This window comes from Phyllostomus discolor, chromosome 8 (assembly GCF_004126475.2).
Source record: "Phyllostomus discolor isolate MPI-MPIP mPhyDis1 chromosome 8, mPhyDis1.pri.v3, whole genome shotgun sequence".
Lineage (NCBI taxonomy): Eukaryota > Metazoa > Chordata > Mammalia > Chiroptera > Phyllostomidae > Phyllostomus > Phyllostomus discolor.
In genome coordinates, this window is record NC_040910.2 from 14,157,317 (window position 1) to 14,164,801 (window position 7,485).

Sequence of the window (7,485 nt, forward strand, 5' to 3'; positions counted from 1 at the left end):
AATACACAGGCTTCTAACAAGACTCGGACAGGAGGAGTCCCGGTAATGGCGGGAAGACAGCTGATCGGGGCACAGCCAGAGTCTGTGCTCGGGGTCAAGAGGAAACCTCTCTCTGGGCTGTGCCTGCTTCACTTTAGACCTTGTCTTCTAGGCTCGGCGTTTCCTTTTTAGTCATCCAGTTGATATATATACATACATAATGTAAGTATATATACTATATATATATATATATCCTTTGATTTTTTTTATAAAGGGCTGAAAGCTTGAGCCCTTTATAAAATTTACCTAGTTTGAATGCCACTGGTTGAAAAGAAAAATAATTTACTTTCCCTCCTTTACACCCACTCAGAGTACTGGGCACAGAAGTGAAGCAAACAATTGGTCATAAGTAGTCACAGGCATTATAGTAAAAGCCTAATAATACAAAATACTTTTCTAGCATCAAAATTATAGACATATGAGAGCAAATTTCTTTTAAACAAAATGAAAGTAAAAATAAAAATGAGCGTGGAATATGTATCATATGTGATACGCTATAGACGGTGCATCATTGTAAATTAGATATTTCTTTGGGGAACATTCATGTCTGTAATTAAAAAAATTTAAAGTTAGGTATCCAAAGCTAGAAGCCTATGAATTACAAAAAAACAAAACAAAACAAAACAAAAACAACAAAAAATACTCTTATCCCAAAGAGGGATTTTTAAATAGAAGGCTTTGTATATAAGCCCATTTATCTGCAGCCTAGTAAGGAGCTGAGAAAGACCTAGAGAATGTGATCTAAGTAGGCAAACAATTCAGATAATGTAAATTGCAGTCCCAGGCCTAAGAAATACAGAAAACATGTTTAGTCTAAAAAAACAGAGAGACCTAAAATGGCATGCACATTCTGAGAAGAGCTTTTCTGGGACCGGACAACATGGAAGCACTAAAACATAAGTTGAAATCAAAGAGACGTTGCCATTTAAAATGTGTGTCCTGGAAGCTGCTCTGCATGGCCTCTCCCAAGCCCCCATTCAATTCCCACGCAGACATGCGAAATGAAAACAGGGGAAATTATCCATTGCTGGAGTTGGAGATGAATTTTCACAAATAAAGCTGATCTGAAAAAAACAACAGCTCAGAACCTACCCACACTTTACCCCTTGAAACAAGCGGCCCCATATACCTAGGAGGAGAGGGGACCTTTCTTCAGGCATCCAGGGCGGTGACCCAGAGCCCTTTACTGACAAGAAAACGGGGCCATTTCCCTTCTCTAAGACAGAACGTGTGTCCTCAGACTCATTTTTCATATCCAGCCTGGGGCTGTATGTTCCAGAAAGTAAAGGAGCGATGATTTAGAGGGGTACTGGTGGTTGGACATGGCTTCCTTGGCAGACAGAGATGGGGGAACCCAGTGGTAAGTAGGTGCTGAAGATACGGTTTCCTGGGACGAGTCTTCTCACACTGAAAACATCTCAGATGGGGCATCCAGCTTTTAGCTCACAAACACCTCCCTACACAACTGTGTGCAGCTATGGTTTTGCTGCGTTCCGACCTTTCTTGTTTAAAGAATGCCACCTGACACCCACCCCCATGGCAACGGGGTTACTGTGTGAAATAAAGTCTGTGGGTGCAGGGACCTGGAGGTTTTCGCTTGCTTTGCTACCCTTCAGGGCCTCGTGCTGACTGAGGCAAAATGAATGCAAGAGGGTCCACACGGAGATGTGAGCTGATACAGTGGTGAAATAGGAGGGCAATGTCTAGATAGAAAATGCAGGTCAGCCGCAAGGGGCTGAAGGCAGTTGGCTTTCTTTCAACAGGAAAAGCCAGGACACAACCTCGCTGCTCACAGCTGTGCAGGGAGGTGTTTGGGAGCTGGAAGTCTGGTACCCCAGCTGAGCTGTTTTCAGTGCGAGACGACTCGTGCTTGGTATGCTGGGGCTGAAAACAAGCAAACAAAAGTCACATGTCCTTCTAGAAAAAAATTATAAGACATACTGGTCAAGATTTATTTCAAAAATAACAGCCTCACAGTTGGAAAGTATTCTATAAAAGCATGGTGGTAGAACTCCCTGAAATCTATTAAACACTGCTGTCTAAGTAACATATAAATAACTCAAAAAGTGGAGCGCAAGTTTCCCAAGCAGATTTCAAAGATCAAACACATAAACTAACTATAATTATAATAATAATGTATATGGATTTTCATTATGTACTAGACGGTCACTCTGAGAACTCCTTTGATCTCAACAATGAAGCATACAGGGTGGTTGCACGATTATTCCTATTTTCCAGATAGGAAAATGGAGGCACAGAGAGCAAACCATGCTAAGTTACATAATTAGAAACTGGATGTAATTGCCTGAATTTACAACTGTGAGATTTTTTTTAAAACTCATCAATTGGTAAAAGTGGGTGTTAAAATCCCTTGGAGAAATATCAATGTGTGGTTGCCTCTCGAACACCCTCTACTGGGGACCTGGCCTGCAACCCAGGCATGTGCCCTGACTGGGAATCAAACCCGTGACCCTTTGCTTCATAGGCTGGTGCTCAATTCGCTGAGCCACACATCAAGGCAAAAAAACAAGACTTTTAATTATTCCTTTTCCTTCATCTGGAACTTTCTAACTAATCTCTGAACTTTTGTCCTAATCTTTTTTCACTGACCCTTCGCCCACCAAACCCTGCCCTTGGCACAGGACTGTGACTCCTCCGTGGGCCCCTGCACGCTCTGGGCCCTGCCTGCTGCTTCCTCCTCTTCCTGAATTCAGCACGGCCCTCTCTGCCTTTGGTGTCTTATGTTTGCGAAAATGCACTTCATGGAATATAGGAATGATGTAACAAACATATTTGAGTCAACACGTTTACCTTTCTGTCTTTCACTCACTACACTCCAGCCGCACTGCTGGACAGAGCTGCATAAATGTTACATCTGATTAGATAGAAAGTTATAGGATGATTAAGATACTATTAAAACAAGGCAATAATGATCAACTGTCACCAAAACTCTATGTAGAGATGAGACCATAGGTGTAAACACTATTATTAAAAACTAAAAACTAAAAGTAACATTTAAAAATTGCACGCACACTCATGGCTCCCTGATGGGAAGGCAGTGGGGGGTGGAGGGCGGGTGAAAAACGAAGGGGTGAAGGGGTAGGGATCAGCAGTCACAGAACGGGCACAAAGATGCAAAGTACAGCCTAGGGAACAGGGTCAGCAATATTGTGATAACTGTGTATGAGGCCAGGTGGGCACCAGATTACCGAGGGGATCGCTGCGTGAGTTATGTCAAGGCCTGACCACCGTGATGTACACCTGAAACCAGCACGAGTGTGGAATGTCGACTGCGATAGAAAAAAATTAAAAATAAAAATGGAAAAAGTAAATAAAGTTATGGTATTATTTTTTAAAACTAAAAAATGCGCAAAAAATATTTTAAAAAATACGCTGCTTTTAAAAGACTCAATCCTTACATCTATGTTATAGCTTTTTCAATCCCAGTTATTTTTTAAAAAACTGTAAAATTTAATCAAGAAAAATTAAATTGAATAACAAATTTAATATCAGAAAGAAGATACGTAGGGCGGTACAGGGATGCATTTTTTCATTTCAGTTTTAAAGTTGTAGGAAACACTATATTAATAAAAATTGAAGTATAACTATTCAGTGCTGATTCCACAGAATCCAGAACAGCACCTGGGAGAACGGAGATGTTCAATAATATTTGGTGAATAGGTAAATCTTATAGAAAAACAGCACTTGTCTCAAGAAGTAAAATGCCTGAAAAGAGCAGCAACCATAGGGGGAAGGATTTATACTTTCTGTTACCAGAGAATTGTCTCAAATTCTGAAATCCTCTCATTGCATAAAACTGAGCACGTACTGCATGCCAGGAATGACTCTAGACACTGAAAATACCCACCCACCCTCCCCCACATGTCTTCATAAACTACATTTATTTCTTATTACCCACAGGAAAAAATAAACCTGAACTCAACAGTGGTGATATGTGCTATGAAGAAAACAACAGCAGAGTGAGAGGAGTAGGGAAGGGGGTCCCTCGATGTTCACCCCTCTGGGGAGTCAGAAGCAGCAGACCTGGAAAATATGGGTGTAGTAGGCAGGTCATGAGCAAAGCCATTTCCAGGGGAGGCAGAAAGTCGGGGAGCCTGTGGGGGAAGGCAGGGGCCTGTGCTGGGAGCCGAGTGAGCCAGGCAGGAGGAGTAAGACAGACCAGGCCCCGTGTGCTCAGGGGTGCAGCCCTCTGAGCAAGAAGGGAAGCCACGTGGTCTTGATCTTCTGTGATCTGGCCTCCATTTGAAAGCCACACTGTGACTGTGGTGGGGAAAACAGACTCCGGGGTGCAAGGGGAAGAATGTGGAAGAATAACTTCCATGAAGATCATTGCTCTAAACCCAGCAACAGACGACAGTGGCTGATGCCAGTGTAGTCACAGTGGAAGTGGCTAAGTGGTAGGGCTTCGGGTACATGAGCAGCCAGGTTCTGCATTTGTTCTGAAGAGGGAGCTGACAGAATCCACCAAGGGATGGGGGAACTTATACATTAAGACAGTAGAACATCTTATAAGTTGCAAAAACAAAGAAATGAAAGAAAGTAGAACCCTGGTTCAATGAGGGATCAGGAACTCAACCTATATAAGAGATAACCCATTGGCAGATGCTAGAATATATATTTTTAAATTGCATATACGATAAGCATGGCTTTACAAATCAACTCTGTGGAGGACAAAGGATTATTCAATAAATGGTGCAAACGTAATTCATTGCCTATTTTTAAGTCATTCTTAACTATTACATATGACAATGAAATGGTAGGTGAAGTGATCAATTTAATGTGAACAATGTTTTAAAGGCACCCATTATTATCAAGAAGAAACTTCTGATTAACTCTTATCTGAATGGAGTGGCCACAGAACGTCTAAGTTAAACAGCAGCGAAAGAAATCACGAAGAGGAAAACATACGAGAGCGTTAACTAGATAAAACACAGAACTTCCCTAGGTCAGAAATGGGTAAGCAAAATTAAGACCAAAGAAAGTAGAAATGTTTGCATAAATATGAAAACAGATGGTCAATGTTCTAGTTGCACAGAAATCTGTTTAAAAAACAAAAACAAAAACCTGAGTCTTAGCCACCATGTTCTACCCAACAACAGAAAGTGGGGCTCAGTGCAGCTGTGCTAACACCGGGTTTCTTCCCAGCACTGGCCTGGGGCTGGCCCTGCTCTCTATTTCCTTAAAATCTTCAGCTTTGGAAGTACCGTCTATGTTTCCAGATGGAAGGAAGATTTGCAATGTAAAACTGAAATGGCTGGCTAAATGATGTTATCACAGAACATTTGAGGAGTCAGGTGAGCTGTAGCTCAGACATATGGGAAGAAGTGCATTTGGGAAGAATATCTAAATAACATGTATAAGTGAAGGAATCAAAACTAAGAAAGTGTTCTAAAATTACAGCATGCTGCTCACTGATTGTAAGATTCTAATACAGTGCTGTGGACAAAAGGAGTCATAAAATACCAGATATCAAATGTGAAAAATGTCATTCCAAACCACAGTGGACTGTTCCTGGAATATTGTATGCAGGGACTATTGGCCACTGACCCTTTAGAGGGAAAGGAAAACAGAACGCTCTCAGGGATTGAGAAGCTTATGAAAATAAACTTTAGAAAGCAGGAGTCTTCCTCCCAGGTTCGAAGTTAAAATCAAACTAATAAATAGCCTATGTGTTTACCGTGAGCCAGGCAGTATATTAATTTTTTTCAATATGCTATCGCATTCAGTCCTCCCAACCAGTCTAGGAGGGAGGTATTCTCACCCCCACATTACAAGTGAGGACCTGGGTCACACAGCAGCGCAGAGCTGAGCAGGGACCCCACAGTGGGTCTGACTCCAAAGTGCATTCTCTCGGTCATCAGCATCCTTAGGCATGGAAAGAAACCACACAGGCTGGTCTGTTGAGTATTAGACCATGGAGCACTCCTTGAAATTTCAAAGAGGGAAACCCACGGTCAAGTCATCCCCGGAAGCTCCCATGGAATTCCCTCCCCTGAAAGGCAGAGCAGGATGAGGCACAACAGATTCCAAAAGAGTCTTTCATCACTTCTTCATCTCCCCAGCAAGTATTTATTGAGGCCCTGCTATGCACGAAGCATGGCGCTAGGCACGGAGTGTGAAGTTCAGAATCAATTTCTAAGGGCAGAAAGGAATGCTCAGTTAGGGTGGGCATTCTCAGCGTTTTTTGATTGAACTCACGCAGGGCAAGCAGGCTTTAAAAAGAGCAGCCCTTTCTTGCCCTGACATAGTGAGCATGATCAGCTACAAATCTGAGACATGTCCTTTTGTCTAAATTTAACCCGTGCATATTTTGAGAGGTGGAGCATCTGGACCACGGGTATGGTTTTCTGAACACTCGGAGAAAATAGCACTGGGTCATAATTTTGGAATGGTAAGATGCAGCCTACTTTTTAAATGTGAAATCTGTTGAGATTCCTTGTACATTTTTTTCCTCTATTCTGAGGGATCAACAAAATAATTTTAGAGCTGGTTTATTTTCTACTATGATTTATCTTATTTTGTCAGTGCTTTCTAATCTTTATCTTTGAGTTTCTCCATCCTCTCTCTCACGATGCCGACTTTGGGAGTACTGTAATACACCCTCTATAAAGCCTCGGAAAAGAGCATAGATTTTCCTTAAACACATGTGAAGGAGAAGCATTATATGGGGAGGGGGAAGCTGTTCATAAAAGCATTAGATTCTATGGGAGCAAATAAAAACATCAGGATATTTCCATAATTCAATATTCTCTTATAGCTTATGGAGAAGTTCATTTCATCGATTAAATTTGATCCTACCTGATAAAATTTTCCAACTTGGGAACTTTACGCTTGTGTGACCAGCTTACATGGAAAGTTCCTTCATGTTTGTCAGCCACCAAAAGCCTAGGTGTAGGACGACCGACTCCCCGAGGGACAGCTCCGGCTCAAGTCATGACAAAGGTGAGGCTGGAGCCCGGGAGGGAAGAAACAGATTGCACTGCACATGAGCGTGACCTAGTGGCTGGTTCACTGAGTGGCATTCATGGCAGTAAGAGAAAAGACTACGTGTCTGTTTTCCAAGGGTCAGGGCGAGCGGTGTGCATGCAGCTGTTGCTCACAGAGAGGTGAAGGACAAGGAAGAACAGCGCCCTAGAAGGAAAGGCCAGGTGAGGGAAGGACATTCACAGTCCCTTACCATTCAGCAGTTGGTCTCCCCGCTGCCTTCAGGAACCTGGACCCATCAAAAGCACTTCGTTGCATAAGTAAACAGAATGCTCTTACTGATTCTTCACAAGAACCCAAAATGATAAACTTTGCCTCGTACTGGCTCCCAAGTCATTGTGGCGAGTTTATTTAGACTGCGAAACATTCAACAGAGCTTACCGTGGTCAGCACGACTTGCCATACACATCCATCAGGGGCTCACTGGCCGGAGTGCAGGGA